A 19,143-nucleotide genomic window follows, 5' to 3' on the forward strand; every position below is an offset into this window, starting at 1 on the left:
GTAAGACGGACGCAGATTTGTGGCGGTCTGATCTAATTTTTTACTATATAAATAAAAAGTGTTCCGTCTAAGTTTGAGTGGAGTGTGAAAAGAAGAACTGTTATAACTTATCGTGACGAAGCACGAGCGACTCAAGAGGACAATGGCTATCTATATAAAAGAACGCTCAGTGGACATGAAACGGACATAAAAAAAAAACATCTTAGGTCATCAGTCCCCTAGAACTTAGAACTACTTAAACCTAACTAACCTAAGGACATCACACACATCCATGCCCGAGGCAGGATTCGAACCTGCGACCGTAGCAGCCCCGCGGTTCCGGACTGCAGCGCTAGAACCGCACGGCCACCGAGGCCGGAAAACGGACATAAAAACCTACCGTCATTGTAGTACTAAGCTTAAGGTACGATATTTGTTTTAGTTATAATAAATATTTGTTCTGGAAATATTGGATCATTTAGCAGTGCTCATTCCTACCATCTCCTCAGTATTATTTTCATTTTAATTATGCATTTTGCTAAGATTACAGACACCAAGATCAGCAGTCCAATGTGCGTGTTACATTGACAAAAAGAAAACGGTTTTATCGTCTTCTTGCATCCGCTTTAATATTGAATTTCCCTTTTGTGTGATGTTACAGTTGTTTTTGCGCCCTTAGGAACTTTCTGGTCCCTTAGGAAATTGTTTTGTTATAAGAGTAACTTCACGATCTGGTATGATCGTATCTACGATCATGAAGTAACTAGAAAGAGGATAATGCAATTTCTCAATCAATAGCACGCTAGCAGTGACTGCTTAAAGCCACGCGAAACTGCAACTAAAGACTATCACATTTCATAATGCAATATTTTATGACAATGGTCAATCCATGATTCTTACGCCAATTGTGATTGATAAAACAATAAGCGAAATCCCAAATTCCAACTTTTCCATTGAATAACAACATCACTTTTATTTTGTTACATCACACTTGAGACCCGAACAGGGACCTGACCAAAAAAAAATTAGTTCAAATACTTGGGAAATTTTCTATGTGCTTGTGTTAATAAATGTTCTGTCGTTTCATGTGGACATCATCCCTCTGAGAGGAAGACGGAAAATATGCTGGTCAATAACGCAGTTTAATTACCAAGAGGATGGAAAAGAAGAGAGACGCGAATTTGCTGAGACAACATAGCGGTAATCAAGCCATCAAAAAGCAAGTCAGAATTTTGCACACGCAGTGTAGTGCTTCAGTAGCAACGTTGCTTTTCCAAGTCGATCCATATCCTTTCTATCTCCTTCCCGCTATAGAAAATCTGCTTTATTTTATCTTTCAAAGTAAAATTCTTCGTAGTCTGATAATAGAATTTTTCCATTGTTAGAATAGCTGTATTACATTTTCAACATGGTGTATATTGTGTGAAATTTGCAGTGAAGAGCATCTTCATTCATTTGTCTGAAACGTTTAGGTTCCATCTTGTCTTCTCGCCAGATAGAATTTCATTTGTTGCTCACGCGAGAGCGGTGCTCTTAGCGGACTCTCCACGTCACTGATTTACTGATGTATGTTGGCACCACACGCTAGCACATGACGTTCACCGGGCATTCACCATACCCACCCCCTGCCATCGGATCGCCTCACTGTGTATTTTGATTCGTCACTCCACACAACCTCTTCCCACTGTTCAAAAGTCCAATGTTTACGCTTCTTACACCAAGCGAGGCGTCGTTTCGCATTTACCGCCGTCATCTGAGGTTTATGAGCAGCCTCTCTGGCCGAGCGGTTCTAGGCGCTACAGTCTGGAACCGCGCGACCGCCACGGTCGCAGGTTCGAATCCTGCCTCGGGCATGGATGTGTGTGATGTCCTTAGGTTAGTTAAGTTTAAGTAGTTCTAAGCTCTAGGGGACTGATGACCTCAGAAGTTAAGTCCCATAGTGCTCACAGCCATTTGAACCATTTTGAGCAGCCGCTCGACCATGACATCCAAGTTTTCTCACCTCCCGCCGATCTGTCACAGTACTTGCAGTGGATCCTGATGTAGTTTGGAATTCCTGTGTGATGGTCTGGATAGATTTCTGCCTTTTACACATTACGACCCTCTTCAGTGTCGGCGGTCTCTGTCAGTCAACAGACAAGGTCGACCTGTACGCTTTGGTGCTGTACGTGTCCCTTCACGTTTCCACTTCACTACCACATCGGAAACAGTGGACCTAGGGATGTTTATGAGTGTGGAAATCTCACCTACAGACGTGTAACACAAGTGACACCCAACCACCTGACCACGTTCAAAGTCCGTGAGTTCCCCGGAGCGCCCCATTCTGCTCTCTCACAATGTCTAATGACTATTGAGGTCGCTGATATGGAGTACCTGGCAGTAGCTGGCAGCACACTGCACCTAATATGAAAAATGTATGTTTTTGGGGGTGTCCGAATACTTTTTATCATGTCGTGTATATACTAGAGGGAGCACGGCAGGCTCGGTTCATTCCTTAAAATGAAAAAAAAATTGAAGAAATGTCATTTTAACTCTTTAATACCAAAGGTAGTATTTATTAACTGGCTAACTAGTTTCGCACTTTGCCCATTTTCACAAGCTGTGGTGTTAAACATTTAAAACTGTCATTTCTTCAATGTCAGAGAGCTGCAAGACGCGACGGCCTAAAAACGTTTTCGAGAAAAGGGTGAGTAACATATTGTCTACTGGGTATGTAGCACAGTTGCAACAGTTATTGAACCTGAAAGTTTTGTGTCGAGCAGCCCGTGTTATCTGGAGAGTACCGTCAGATACATAGTTCCAGAGCCGGCCGGAGTGGCCGTGCGGCTCTAGGCGCTACAGTCTGGAATCCAGCGACCGCTACGGTCGCAGGTTCGAATCCTGCCTTGGGCATGGATGTGTGTGATGTCCTTAGGTTAGTTAGGTTTAATTAGTTCTAAGTTCTAGGCGACTGATGACCTCAGAAGTTAAGTCGCATAGTGCTCAGAGCCATTTGAACCATTTTTACTTCACAGACTAGATTCATTAATGAATATCTTCATAGTCAGCTTCACCGCGGGACACAAAGATATTGAGCATCTTTTGTCGGAATTTAAAGGTATTGTCCACCATGTGCTAGAGGAGTATGTGCCTAGCAAAAGCATAGGGGAGGGAAAGGATCCACCATGGAACAACAAACATATTAGGAAGTTGCTGAGAAAGTAGAGAATTTTGCACAGTCGTTTTAAACGTAGTCACAGCCCCGCTGACAAACAGAAATTTTGCGAAATGAAAGCAGCTGTCAGAAGGACAATGAGAGACTCTTTTAACGAATTTGAAAGCAATATTTTATTTGCAGATTCCAAAAATAACGCCAAAAGGCTTTGGTCGTACGTAAAATCTATGAACGATACAAATAATTCAATACTTTCTCTTGCTGACAGTACGGGTAGTGTAACTGATGATGATAAACAGAAGGCCGAAATTCTAAACCTAGCTTTCAAAAACTCGTTTACGATAGAAGACTGCAGCACCATTGCCCTTTCAATTATCGAACAAACGAAAGGATGGCTGACATAGTGTTTAGTGCATCTGGGATTGTAAAACAGTTAAGATAATTAGACGCCAGAAAGGCACCTGGCCGAGACGGTATCCCCGTAAGATTTTATGTTGACTATGCTACAAATATAGCACCATTCTTATCCGTCATCTATCAGAGATCACTGGAACGGCGGAGAGTTCCACGGGACTGGAAGAAGGCCCAGGTCATAGCAATCTATGAAAAGGGTAGAAAATAGGATGCACATAATTACTGGCCAGAATCATGGAACATATTTTGTGTTCAGACATAATGACCTTTCTAGACTCTGAGAAGCTCATCTGCAGAAACCAGCACGGTTTTAAGAAACAGCGGTCATGCGAGACACAGCTGGCCCTTTTTGTGCATGATATACAACAGGCTCTAGATACCGGCTCCCAGGTTGATGCCATATTTCTCGACTTTCGAAAGGCGTTCGACTCAGTTCCGCACTGTCGCTTACTACTAAAAGTGCGCACTTACTGTTTATCCAGTGACATATGCGGTTGGATAGAAAGTTTTCTAACAGACAGGGAGCAGTATGTCGTCCTGAACAGAGTAACTTCAACAGAAACAAGCGTAACTTCAGGCGTGCCCCAGGGCAGCGTAATAGGTCCTCTGCTTTTTACGATGTACATAAACGATCTGGTTGACGGTATTGACAGCGGCCTTAGACTGTTTGCCGATGATGCTGTAGTCTACAGGAAAGTAGTATCACCGAAAGTTGTGAACAAATCAGTGAGGATTTGCAGAAAATAAATGCGTGGTATAATGACTGGCAGCTGTCTCTCAATGTTAATAAGTGTAACCTACTGCGTATAACAAGGCGAAAATCCCCATTACAAAATGAGTACAAAATAATAGGTCCTCTGCTTTTTACGATTTACATAAACGATCTGGTTGACGGTATTGACAGCGGCCTTAGACTGTTTGCCGATGATGCTGTAGTCTACAGGAAAATAGTATCACACGAAAGTTGTGAACAAATCAGTGAGGATTTGCAGAAAATAAATGCGTGGTATAATGACTGGCAGCTATCTCTCAATGTTAATAAGTGTAACCTATTGCGTATAACAAGGCGAAAATCCCCATTACAAAATGAGTACAAAATAAATGATCAGTCTTTAGAAGCGGTAACATCAGTGAAGTGCCTGGGTGTGACTATTCGAAATGATCTCATATGGAATGATCAGATTACACAAGTAACGGGTAAGGCGAACTCTAGATTGCGGTTTATTGGTAGAATCCTGAAGCGATGCAGTCCTTCAAAAACGGAAATAGCTTACAATGCGTTGTTCGTCCAGTCTTAGAGTATTGTTCGTCTGTGTGACACCCTTACCAGTTGGGTCTGATTCAAGAGATTGAGAAGGCCCAAAGAAGAGCGGCAAGATTCGTGACTGGTACATTTAGCCATCGCGAAAGCGTTACAAATCTCATAGAAAGTTTGAAGTGGGACATGTTGTGTTGGCAGAAGAGCCAACATCGTGTTACTAGAGGAGGCCGAAATGCACGCGTTTTAGCTCAGGCAGGCTGGCGTGAGGAGGGAAGAGCTATACTGACGTGAGGTCTGGAACATGACAAGGAATTAGAAGTCAGAAAGCGGACGTAGCTAGTTTGATACTTAACTTTACTCCATTAATGATGAACGTCGCTCTTGACGGTATATGATTCACAATATTATCTGTTCAAAATACTAACTGAATATGGCGGAGCGCTAGGTCGTAGCAAATGACGTAGCTGAAGGCTACGCTAAACTATCGTCTCGGCAAATGAGAGCGTAAGTAGTGAACCATCGGTAGCAAAGTCGGCTGTACAACTGGGGCGAGTGCTAGGGAGTCTCTCTAGACTAGACCTGCCGTGTGGCGGCGCTCGGTCTGCAATCACTGATAGTGGCGACACGCGGGTCCGACGTATACTAACGGACCGCGGCCGATTTAAAGGCTACCACCTAGCAAGTGTGGTGTCTGGCGGTGACACCATAGGACACACTTGCAGATAGACGACGCGCTAAACGGAAGGGGCTGCTCACCAAATTCCGAAATCCAATCTTCGCTGAGGATGTAGAACGTATATTATTACCACCAACTTCCAAATCGCGTAATGATCATCATTCAAATATAAGGGAAATAAGAGCTCGTACTGAGGCGTTCAGACAGTCGTTTTTCCCTCGCGCGAGCCGCGAGTGGAACAGAGGGGGGGATATGACTTTGGCGCGAGTTGTGCCCTCCACCATACACCGCTTGGTGGCTAGCGGAGTATATAAGTAGATGTAGATAATTACTCCCAACTGCCAAAACTAAGATAACATACTCCGAGGATGGCCAGTATTCCGTTTCCTCTTTCTGTGATAATGGTTAAATATTGACGCAGCAAAGAACTGCGATGTGACAAGAGGGTGGGGGCCACGTGTGTTACGAAAGTCCTGACATTTTCTCGCAGGTTTGTAAACGCGAGGGCGCTCAGTATTGAGGGAGGTACGGGGTAAGTAAGAACGCCGAGGCGTCGTTAACAGGGAGCTGGGAGGGGGCGCTGCCCCGGCTGCCGGCTTCCGCGCGCCTGCCCGCCCGCCTTTGACACACAGCCAGCGCTGCCAGAGTATTTCAATTTGCCAGGCAGGCCGGCGTAAGCCGCCGCAGACGCTGCGAGCTGCCTCGCCGCTCTGATCTCAGCCCCAGGGGCCAGACAGAGGTCGCGGCCGCGCCGCCGATCAAAGCGACGCGCCGGTCCGATGAGTGCAGCGGCGGCGTCCGTCTGGCGAGGGAGCAGCAGGGACGAGCGGCCGTCGCCAGGACGCGCTCACAGACGCGGGACTCCGTACAGAGCGCGTGCCCGGTCGCGACGGGCGAGGTGCGGGCGCGGGCGCGGCCGTCCTCACACGGGACGCGGACGCGCTCGTGCGCGACGAGGTGGTCGCTTCTGTGACGTCGAAGCGTGCAGTTTCGCGTTACACAGCCTACTGTAGCGTGAAAGATTGAAAAAGTCAAGTAAGATTCACATTTTTTCTTCGTGGAGTGGAACGTGACCGGTGAAATCCAAGATCGCGTCCTTCGGCATAAGTACAGCTTAGTGGACGCCATAACGGATTTTGTGGTTTTCACTCAAGGAACCACACTTGTTGTGTACATAGTTCCGCGTAGTCAGCGCTTACACAACTTTCCCACTAGAGCGCGCCCCGCTAAGGACAACAGCGCAGGCGCAGCGCTCGTCCGTCGCCGCACTACGAGATGGCGCTGCCTTAGAGACGGACCAAATTCTGCTTCCGCCGATCCGCGTCTTAATATGTAACGCAGCCAATGAGATTGCTGCTAACGTAGAACCTTTTCTCCTCACGGATAACACTCACGCAGTGATACATGAACGCACGAGGTATTATAACGAGTATACAGACCTCCGATTAGTCAGTCTGCATTTGTCTGCACCAGTCTGTACCAGTCTGCATTAGTCTGTACCAGTCTATAGTCAAGTTTAAGTCTGCGCCTAATAAGATTATCATATTCCTGTACATAGCCATGAAGATAAATGTATAGACACTTCGTCAAGTATCAGAGATATGTGAGAATAAGATTAACGAACCAAGACCAAAGGAACTTCATATTGTCAATTGTAAATAGCATCCAGAATCAAATTACGTAATGTTTATGCTTGTTATTATTTTAATAAATGTGTGTGAAAATTAATCAAGTTCTGTTTAAAGTTGGTCACCGTCAATCTGCTACTCTAAGCGTGCAAGTGGCATTTCTATCGTCTGATCTAAAGGCAGAAGATAAACACGCCACGATAAGACCACGAGACATATTGCTGACACTCGCCTACTTCGTTAGAGCGACAAATCAAATAATCTGATGGTGTGTGTACCGAAGGTCTTACAGTACGCACACCACATTACGTAATATGAGTGTACGCTGTTTCAAACTGTCAGCACACTAAGATTTTCTCAAAACGTATCGTTATTTCTACGATTTGTTGAAATAAAATGATGGTAAGTATCATATTTGTGGATAAATAATGTCAGTACTTGGCTCTTTTCGTAATATAACTTGCGTGACATGAGTATATTGTTACAAGACAATGGCACAGTGAAGATTTATCAGAAAGGCGTTGTTCTTTAAGTTCAAAAATGGCTCTGAGCACTATGGGACTCAACTGCTGAGGTCAGTAGTCCCCTAGAACTTAGAACTAGTTAAACCTAACTAACCTAAGGACATCACAAACATCCATGCCCGAGGCAGGATTCGAACCTGCGACCGTAGCGGTCTTGCGGTTCCAGACTGCAGCGCCTTTAACCGCACGGCCACTTCGGCCGGCTGTTCTTTAAGTGATTTGTTATAATTAAATGTCAGTTAATCATATACACAGTGTTCCTGTAAGAGCGTGCAAAAATTCAACAGGACAGAGAGAATGCTGCGCTGAACAATTTGAGGAAGGGAACCTGGCGTCGGAGAAGCCAGCTTAAGGAGAAAATAGGAATAAAAGCACATTACTGAGTACTTTATTATTTACATTAGTTACAGTTAACTGCAAATTCTATCATTGACGCAATGAACGTATCATTTGTACGGCATCTTATAAAATGTACTAAAACTGTAGGCCATCAACCTCAATGCAAGCGTGACAGATTCTGACTCACCCTGACAAATATCCCTGGTGTGTTTAGAATCACGTCGCAGCCACCTACAATTCTGGCAACTTATTCCATCTCCATATCCACAGGTGCCTCATGCACAAGAGATTTTAGATACCCCACGGGAAATAATCGAGGGGATTCAGGTCAGGTGACCTCCCAGACACGGAGTACGGCCTCCCCTTCCAGGAAATACACCATTGAAATGGTGAGGCGGTGCACCATCATCTTGTATCCACATCCTCCCAGGAATAGCCTAAAGTACGTTGTCCAATAACTCAGGCAGAACCCTTTGCACGAACCTCAAGAACAGGTGGCCATTCGGACGGCCAGGTGGAAGATACGGCCCAGTGAGATTGTCGCCTACAGTGCCGGCTCAGATATTCACAACGAAAGGGGCATTCTTGATGGTGTCCTGTGAGTGTGTGGGTTTTATTTTGTCAGGTTGCACAATGGATTAATCCAACAAGTACCCTTTGGCTCCTGAAAGAAACAATTTCCATCTCACACTACTACAGAAGTCAGACAGACGCTCCTAATGTACCAACAAGAACTGCTTGAAAAACATTCAGCAACAAATATATTCTGAAGTCGTCCGCTGTAAGGAAAAGACACAAAAATATTCTAACTAGTGGAATACTTGGGTACTAGAGTATTGAAATATTACTTATTGAAAAAGTTCTGAGAAATCAAGTGAAACTTTTTCTTATAAAATAATAAATTTCTGGGTTCTTTTCGGAACAGTAGATTGCCTCTTATGGATAGGAATGCTATTATTTTACAAAGTATGGAAAGGTTCTTTTCTCCATTCTCTTTAAGAATGTTAATTACATGACAGAATGGCTGAGAGCCATGCCTACACAACTTGAATTACTTTTCTAGGTACGGTCAAGGCTGTTGCGTGAGAAATGTAATGGAGATGGGGCTCGCATACGCTGTAGTGCACAATATCGTGAGCTACGACGACTGCTGCCTGTGTCGCTCGCTGCTGACAAATAACACAACTATCTCTTTCTATCTGGATTGACCTTCGCCAATCAAACTCTCCCTACGCCTTGATGAAGTCAAGGACTCCTATCCACCCCTAGTCTATTGGTGTGGTACACCAGTCAGATAATCAGTCCACCGCGATGCCACTCAATATTCGCTCACAGGCGTTTAACTAGTACTCTGTCAGTGTTCACACCGCACAATAAGTGAGGCGGCCAACACAGTGAACATAGCTTAATCACGAGCAACTCAATATAATCAATCCGATTCGCTAACGGCAGCGGTGCTCTCCCAGTGAAGTACTGAGGAGAGACTTTGTTCCTCACTCTTTCCATACATGTACGGCTCCTTTTTCTGGAAAAATTGCAAGGGTATATCATTCGCTGTCTTCCCTCACTCCTCTGGCTCTTTGAATCAGAAATATTCAGCCAATCAGTGTTGCTCTTTTAAACGGGAGAATGACGTTTCGTTTAAGCCGGCCAATGCGGAAATATCTAGCATCTCCGTTAGGCTGTCCTCCTGTGAGAACTCTGTAACTATGCAGTCGGTCCGTCAAAAAATGCGTCTTCTGGGCACACCCACACAATGTAGCGGAATTTGCTTTTAAGTCGAACACAGCTCTGACAAAAGCTGTCCTCTCTCTGGGCAGTCGCTCCAGCCAAAGTAGGTGTGTGTTAACTCACCCGTCTGAAGGGACAGGCCGCCCAGTGGGCTGGTTGCTTCCCTGGAACGAAAATTCCTGTGGCCATCATGTTTTGTATGCCAGCCTCGACTTTTTCAACCTCGGTGCGCACTTGCAATTTACTTATTAGATTTGCATATTGCTTACATGAATTCGTACAAAATTGACTCTACCTTATCGAGTTTGGGTTCGAATGAAGCGTCTTGATGTGCAGAATACGATTGTGAGGACGGAATATGTAAGAAATGAAAGTCAGTGTGACTCTACTACAGCGTGAGGCTTTTCCTCATCCCACACATGGCTATTCCTGCTGTTACGAACACCATCACAATCACGTCCACGTCAGTAAACAGCGCGATTTGGAGGAAATCTGCTCGATCAACCCATTCATTGTTGGAGCAACCACTGACACAACACAACCCTCGGTACAAAGTCAGTCACAAGTATTGCGTGCATTCCTTGTGCGTGATACGGGTCTAATTGTTGTTCGTGGAGTTCTCGTGACATGCTGTTGTGTGCAGCACTCATTTCATGGGCAATACGACAAGTACTTGTAGTGGGGTACGCTGCAACACGTTACAGCACCTCCTCTTCAAAATAGGATGCACGAGTGGTCCTCATGTTGCCAGGTCCCTCGTTTCTTCTCTCCAATGAATCAGTCTTCTTCATTCGTCCAGTTGACAGAAAGAAGCACTCACCACGACGGATGATGCCTGTTAGGAAATCGTTCCCTGTACAGCCTTTCAGCAGTGAGAGCATTGCAAAGTACTTCCTCATACACAAGGTGCATGTCAGTGAGTTCTCCGAAACTGTACCGGTACTGCTCCATCGTACTGTACTGTACGTCTCTGAATGGCACTGAGTAATGAATGGGTCTGTCGTTGATTCATAGCATGTAAATAAGATACAACAGAGCCACCTTATTAACAAGTAAAGTAAACAACGCCTGCATTATGACTTCCTAGTTATCAGGATCGTCGTCCTTGTTTCCTTGCAGGAAATAAAGAATGTACAAACAAATAAACAGCACAGCACGTGTAAACTGTGCGCATGTTAGTTGTAAATAAGCTGGAAAACAGTAACTCTAGACAAAGTGGTAGACAAGTTTGTATTGTATTGTATTGTGTGGAACCGGGGACCTAGAACCGACGGAGAGGATTCGTCTCCGCCGTAGCCCGTAGTGGTACACAACCCCACAACAGGCTACAGCAGTCCACTCACCCCATCGCCACCCCACACCGAACCCAGGATTATTGTGCAGTTCGGCCCCCAGTGGAACCCCCCCCCCACCCCCACCCCACGCACACACACACTCCCCTACCCCACAGGAAAGTTTCACACCAGACGAATGTGGCCCCAATGTTTGCGTGGTAGAGTAATTATGGTGTACGCGTACGTGAAGGAAGTGTTAGAGCAGCAATCGCCGACATATTGTAACTGAGGTGGAATAAGGGGAACCAGCCCGCATTCGCCGAGACAGATGGAAATCCGCCTTAAAAACCATCCACAGACTGGCCGACGCACTGCACCTCGACACTATCCCGCCGTGCGGAATCGTGTCGGGGACCGGCACGCCTTCCCGCCCGCAAAGTACTGCGTTAGACCGCACGACTAACCAGGCGGGCGGTAAACAAGTTTACTTCTGTATTTCCTTAAGCTGGCTTCTCCGATCCAGATTCCCTACCTCAAATTGTTCAGTAGCGCATTCTTGTGCACTCCTGCAGAAACACCCTCTATTGGTGATTAAAGTCTTCAGGAGACCGCAACACACAACATAGTTCTCACGCTCAGGAAGCTTAGAGTAGGGCAGTGGATAGAGGTGCAGAATTAAATAGTCAAGGCGTAGTTGGTTCTCATGCTGTTATACCCAAACTTTTTTTTTAAATTCACTTTCGCGCAAAGAACAGCAATAACAATGTAACTACAAACATAAAAAAATAAATGAAAAACTAAATTAATGATAAGAAAATTTAAAGAAGAACAACTACAATACACAGACATGAACAACAGAACCCGCCCACCTCCCCAAGGGACGTAACCCCTGCAACCCCTACAGGCCAAAAACTGCACGAAATAAACGACGAAAACGAATAAATCTGCAACACGGGCCTCTTTTAAGTCAATTAAAAAAAAAAAATCTCACGAGCGGTCTGGCGCGACCAATAACCACCACAAATAGTCTGGCGCGACCAATATTGAGCACGAGGCATTGCTATAACGTTAACGTGCCACAGCAGTGCCTAGGCGACGTGCATGGCGTCGTCGCTGGCGGCGCAGCGTTCCTGTGTATCGCAGTTTGAAGGCTATTGACATTGATTTGACTGGACAGTTTAATAAACAACAGTTAATTGGAGGTCCAAATGTATTTCGTGGACTCCATTTGAACTTTACATGTGATGTACAGGCAGTTTTTGGAGGTAGTACATGGCTCACGCTTGCTGTTGTATGGGGCAACCATGCAGATTATGGTGGCCTTGAAGCTTTTCCAGATGCAAATATTTTGACATGGAAGACATGGAGTATAGCAGAGACAACAGGACTTTTGGCTAAACAGCCTTATGGTACACTTGTTCCAAGTATGTCATTTGTGTTGAGTACTAGAAAGAAGAAAAAATTAAATGCAGATGAGTAACTTTCTATATGGGCCAAGATTGGTAATGGAAATTGTGCGGTGTTGGCTTCGTAACAGACCACTCGTGCGTTGGCCATCAAATGCCCGCCAGCGTGGCAGTGCACGCAAATCAGGCGCCGTACCTCCCTCTGCGGGAAGACCATGAGACACCAGCGCCCTCTTCGGCGCTGGCATAAAAGATGCCGACAACAGCGCTCGGGGCCCAGTTCATCAGCGAAGATCGTCTCCTCATTTCGACCGCTCAGCTCCACGGGAAAGCAGCAGCCGATTTCATAGATACTCGTAGTTAGGTCTGTGAGAACCAGCACAGCTAGAAATACAGTTTACTGCTGAGTTGAGACAATACTTTATTCAGAGACGGGAAATACTTGGTATGTTCTATATGAGTGCTTCTCAAAAGATAAGAAAATGGGTTTGATCATTCAGTTATAGCACTGTCTATAGATATTCCACAGTGTGCTGAGCTACCCTGGTCTGTCGCCTGCTTCCTAGTCTACGACCTATTGTTGTGACCACCCGAGATACACCACTTTATTATTAATGTATCATGACTATGTTCTGTAATATTCGGTGTTACGTAAATACAAGACTACTATATGTCTCGCGAGTGAGTTACTTCAATTTTGTGACATGCGAGGGGCGTGGACTAATGGATCAGAAGACTGCTTCTTTAGTTTTTGCCTGATTCGATTATTTAAGTCATTCAAACGGTCTGTTGTACTTTGAGATACATAATTCAAAAAATGGCTCTGAGCACTATGGGACTCAACTGCTGAGGTCATTAGTCCCCTAGAACTTAGAACTAGTTAAACCTAACTAACCTAAGGACATCACAAACATCCATGCCCGAGGCAGGATTCGAACCTGCGACCGTAGCGGTCTTGCGGTTCCAGACTGCAGCGCCTTTAACCGCACGGCCACTTCGGCCGGCTTACATAATTCCTTCATAAATATTGTTTATGAGTATATATACAATCACAGCAGTACACATACAGATACGTACACAAAATGTGACAGTGACATTGCAGTAACTAAATTTATTTAATTATTTAGTTTTGGTTATATTTACAAGAGAGCTTTCATGACTCGCAGTAGGACATTTTTCACTTTCTTGTTGTATGTATATTTCACATGTTCTATAAATTCTATTCCTATATAGAAGCAGTGATCTGTTGTTGTTGTTGTGGTCTTCAGTCCTGAGACTGGTTTGATGCAGCTCTCCATGCTAATCTACCCTTGCAGTGATCTAGGAAGTGAGAATTATGAAATAATTTTTTTAACAAAGAAATTCGCCAAACAGCCGTGCAGATTAAGATTTTATTTTCACTACCAGTTTCGGCAATTCAGTATGCCATCTTCAGGCTCCTGCATAATAAGAAGAGTATACATGTATTATACATCAAGGTGAACCACAGCACGCTTTACAGAAAGTGACGGTTAGTAATAAAAGTACTTAAAACTACAAAATGCAAGTAGCAGCGTTAGGACAAATCCTTGTGTACACACAACACAACAAAATAGAATATATGTACATACCAGTTAGCTTTGAAACTATTTTAACATTACAGAGTTATAAGAGAACATGCCAACACTAAAAAGACAAAAAATAGACAATATACAATCAGAAGCTCAATCGAAGAAAGCTTAATTCTTATAGATGAGAAAAACCCTAGTTCTTATGAGGACCTATACTCTTTCAAAATAAAATGTCGCACTATAATCTATGAAGTAAACAACAGTGTGCGTATCTGTAGCCTAAGTATTATCACTACCGGTGGTATATCGTAATTACTTGTCAGGGCGTCAAAAATGCAAAAATGGTTCAAATGGCTCTGAGCACTATTGGACTTAACATCTGTGGTCATAAGTCCCCTAGAACTTAGAGCTATTTAAACCTAACTAACCTAAGGACATCACACACATCCATGCCCGAGGCAGGTTTCGAACCTGCCTGCGACCGTAGTGGTCACGCGGTTCCAGACTGAAGCGCCTAGAACCGCACGGCCACACCGGCCGGCTCAAAAACGCACCCTGACGCAAAATCCAACATCCGACAATATATTACGTGAGAAAAGGAATGGAAAAAACACGCGAAAAATATTCAAAAATATCTTGAGACCATACGTTGTATACCAAATCAAAGTAAAAAGACATGACTTGGTATCCCTTACTCCGCTTTAAAAAAAAAAAAAAAAAATGTTCAAATGGCTCTGAGCACTATGCGACTTAACTTCTGAGGTCATCAGTCGCCTAGAACTTAGAACTAATTAAACCTAACTAACCTAAGGACATCACACACATCCATGCCCGAGACAGGATTCGAACCTGCGACCGTAGCGGTCGCTCGGTTCCAGACTGCAACGCCTAGAACCACACGGCCACTCCGGCCGGCTCCGCTTAACAGGCGGGCAGTACAAGAGTGGAACAAACAAGGATCTCAAATCCATATAAACCAAGGGGAGTCCTCCAGAATCTCAGCTGACAACGCCATACTATTTCCCTGTGAGTATAAGGTATCACATTACCGACCTATCTATAAAATGACGATCCCATCCAAACAGCAACTGACACGTAGCAAGTTGTATCGCAATAGGTAATGCGGGGATGGATGAAACTAAAAGATTAGGTAAGTGTGCGAAGACCAACAGAAACCAAAGTATAAGACCACTAATTAAGACACTTGCACACAAAACGGGGGCAACAAATGTGAGCGAAAAAGAAGTCAGTAAACAGCATCTTACTATAAACTAATCATGGAGTGGAACAATACAAGTCATAACATTGCAAGCGACGGAGGAATCCAAGGCAATCAAAGAATGTGTTCTTATAATCCTAAACATGTCAGGTGTCTCAAGCCGCTTATGGCCTATAACAGTAGCCCGTAAACTCAAAACTCATGACTGTCGTCAGGTCGACATCAGCCAAAGATCAGTAATCATCATAAAACATGTATCTGGTAAGAACATAATGAACCCATAATCTATCTGGTGAAGTAAGTACAAAGCTGGAACAATGATAAACTAACCGAATCCTACTCATGAAATGCAGTGACGAAGTACCTAATATCCCACACATGAGCTGGGGAATGTGTAAATTTGGGTCTAAGAATGTGACCGGATAAAAAGCGGTAGTGTAAATCACACCAAAAGGAAACAGTAATGCCGCGCGGAGTGGCAGCGCGGTTAGAGCCGCCATGTTGCTGACTGTCCGCCCCTCCCGCCGGAGGTTCGAGTCCTCCCTCTGGCATGGGTGTCTGTGGTGCTCTTACCATAAGTTAGTTTAAGTAGTGTGTAAGACTAGGGACCGATGACCTCAGCAGTTTGGTCCCTTAGAAATTCACACACATTTAAACGTTTTTTTTTTTTTTTTTTTTTTTTTTTTAACAGTAAAAGTCTCGCTGTCCTGGGTATCAAGAAGACGTCACTATCATAAGGAAAGAAGCGCACAAGCTTACAACCAACAAAAACACAAAAACATGGTCATTAATAAAAATGTGCTACATGCCAAAAGATTAGAGTGTTACAAAGAAAATCAAGATACAAAGAGTTGCGGAAACGACCAAGATCTATGAGCTAACCCAATACGCTCAGTAAGTGGATCTACCGTATGTCACAGCCAAACAAATCAATGCGTTACTATAAAAGTAAAACAGTACATGCATACTAAGAATCGTAGAGACACAGGTAGAGAATCGTGTAAATTATCGGAAACATAATGATCAAAAAGACAAAAAGAATGCATAATAAAGAGGTATAAAAATATACATAAACCAAGATAACACCTATGAGCCAAAGAAAACAGTTGTTGTTGTGGTCTTCAGTCCTGAAACTGGTTTGATGCACCTCTCCATGCTTCTCTATCCTGTACAAGCTTCTTCATCTCCCAGTACCTACTGCAACCTACATCCTTCTGAATCCGTTTAGTGTATTCATCTCTTGGTCTCCCTCTACGATTTTTACCTTCCACGCTGCCCTCCAATACTAAATCGGTGATCCCTTGATGCCTCAGAATATGCCCCACCAACCGATCCCTTCTCCTAGACAAGCTGTGCCACAAATTTCTCTTCTCTCCAATTCTATTCAATACCTCCTCATTAGTTATGTGATCTACCCATCTAATATTCAGCATTCTTCTGTAGCATCACATTTCAAAAGCTTCTATTCTCTTCTTGTCTAAAATATTTATCGTCCAGCTTCACTTCCATACATGGATACACTTCATACAAACACTTTCAAAAACGACTTCCTGACACCTAAATCTATACTCGATCTTAACAAATTTCTCTTCTTCAGAAACACTTTCCTTCCCATTGACGGTCTACATTTTACATCCTCTCTACTTCGACCATCGTCAGTTATTTTGCTCCCCAAATAGCAAAACTCATTTACTACTTTAAGCCTCTCATTTGCTAATCTAATTCCCGCAGTATCACCCGATTTAATTCGACTACATTCCATTATCCTCGTTTTGCTTCTGTTGATGTTTATCTTATATCCTTCTTTCAAAACACTGTCCATTCCGTTCAGCTGTTCTACCAGGCCCTTTGCTGTCTGTGACGGAATTACAATGTCATCGGCGAACCTCAATGTTTTTATTTCTTCTCCACGGATTTTAATTCCTACTCCCAATTTTTCTTTTGTTTCTTTACTGCTTGCTCAATATACAGATTGAATATCATCGGGGATAGGCTACAACCCTGTCTCACTCCCTTCCCAAACACTGCGTCCGTTTCATGTCCCTCGACTCTTATAACTGCCATCTGGTTTCTGTACAAATTGTAAATAGCCTTTCGCTCCCTGTATTTTACCCCTGTCACCTTCAGAATTTGAAAGAGAGTATTCCAGTCAACATTGTCAAAAGCTTTCTCTAAGTCTACAAATGCGAGATACGTAGGTTTGCCTTTCCTTAATCTTTCTTCTAAGATAAGTCGTAGGGTCAGTATTGCCTCAGGTGTTCCAACATTTCTACGGAATCCAAACTGATCTTCCCCGGCTTCTACCAGTTTTTCCATTCCTCTGTAAAGAACTCGTGTTATAATTTTGCAGCCGTGGCTTATTAAACTGACAGTTCGGTAATTGTCACATCTGCCAACACCCGCTTTCTTTGTGATTGGAATTATTATATTCTTCTTGAAGCCTGAGGGTATTTCGCCTGTCTCATACATCTTGCTCACCAGATGGTAGAATTTTGTTAGGCCTGGCTCTTCCAAGGCTGTCAGTAAACCTAATGGAATGTTGTGTACTCCCGGGGCTTTGCTTCGACTTATGTCTTTCCGTGCTCTGTCAAACTCTTCACGCAGTATCATATCTCCTATTTCATTTTCATCTACATTCTCTTCCGTTTCTATAATATTGCCCTCAAGAACATCGCCCTTGTATAGACCCTCTATACACTCCTTCCATATTTCTGCTTTCTCTTCTTTGCTTAGAACTGGGTCTCCATCTGTGCTCTTGATATTCGTACAAGTGGTTCTCTTTTCTCCAAAGGTCTCTTTAATTTTCCTGTAGGCAGTATCTATTTCACCCCTAGTGATATGCGCCTCTACATCCTTACATTTGTCCTCTAGCCATCCCTGCTTAGCCATTTTGCACTTCCTGTCGACCTCATTTTTGAGACGTTTGTATTCCTTTTTGCCTGCTTCATTTACTACATTTTTATATTTTCTCCTTTCATCAATTAAATTCAATATCTCTTCTGTTACCCAATGATTTTTACCAGGCCTCGTGTTTTTACCTACTTGATCCTCTGCTACCTTCACTATTTCATCTCTCAAAGCTACCCATTATTCTTCTACTGTATTTCTTTCCCCCATTCTTGTCAATCATTCCCTAATGCTCTCCCTGAAGCTCTCAACAACCTCTGGTTTAGTCAGTTTATCCAGGTCCCATCTCCTCAAATTCCCACCTTGCAGTTTCTTCAGTTTTATTCTACAGTTCATAACCAACAGATTGTGGTCAGAGTCCACATCTGCCCCTGGAAATGTCTTACAGTTTAATACCTGGTTCCTGAATCTCTGTCTTACCATTATACAATCTATCTGAGACCTTCCAGTATCTCCAGGCTTCTTCCATGTATACAACCTTCTTTTATGATTCTTGAACCAAGTGTTAGATATGATTAAGTTATGCTGTGTGCAAAATTCTACCAGGCGGCTTCCTCTTTCATTTCTTAGTCCCAATCCATATTCACCTACTACATTTCCTTCCCTTCCTTTTCCTACTGTCGAGTTCCAGTCACCCATGACTATTAAATTTTCGTCTCCCTTCACTACCTGAATAATTTCTTCTATCTCATCATACATTTCATCAATTTCTTCATCATCTGCAGAGCTAATTGGCATATAAACTTGTACTACTGTAGTAGGCGTGGGCCTCGTATCTATCTTGGCCACAATAATGCGTTCACTATGCTGTTTTTAGTAGCTTACCCGCATTCCTATTTTCCTATTCACTATTAAATCTACTCCTGCATTACCCCTATTTGATTTTGTGTTTATAACCCTGTATTTACCTGACCAGAAGTCTTGTTCCTCCTGCCACCGAACTTCACTAATTCCCACTATATCTAACTTAAACCTATCCATTTCCCTTTTTAAATTTTCTAACCTTCCTGCCCGATTAAGGGATCTGACATTCCACGCTCCGATCCGTAGAACGGCAGTTTTCTTTCTGCTGATAATGTCG

Source organism: Schistocerca nitens, chromosome 2 (assembly GCF_023898315.1).
Source record: "Schistocerca nitens isolate TAMUIC-IGC-003100 chromosome 2, iqSchNite1.1, whole genome shotgun sequence".
In the NCBI taxonomy this organism is placed as follows: Eukaryota; Metazoa; Arthropoda; class Insecta; order Orthoptera; family Acrididae; genus Schistocerca; species Schistocerca nitens.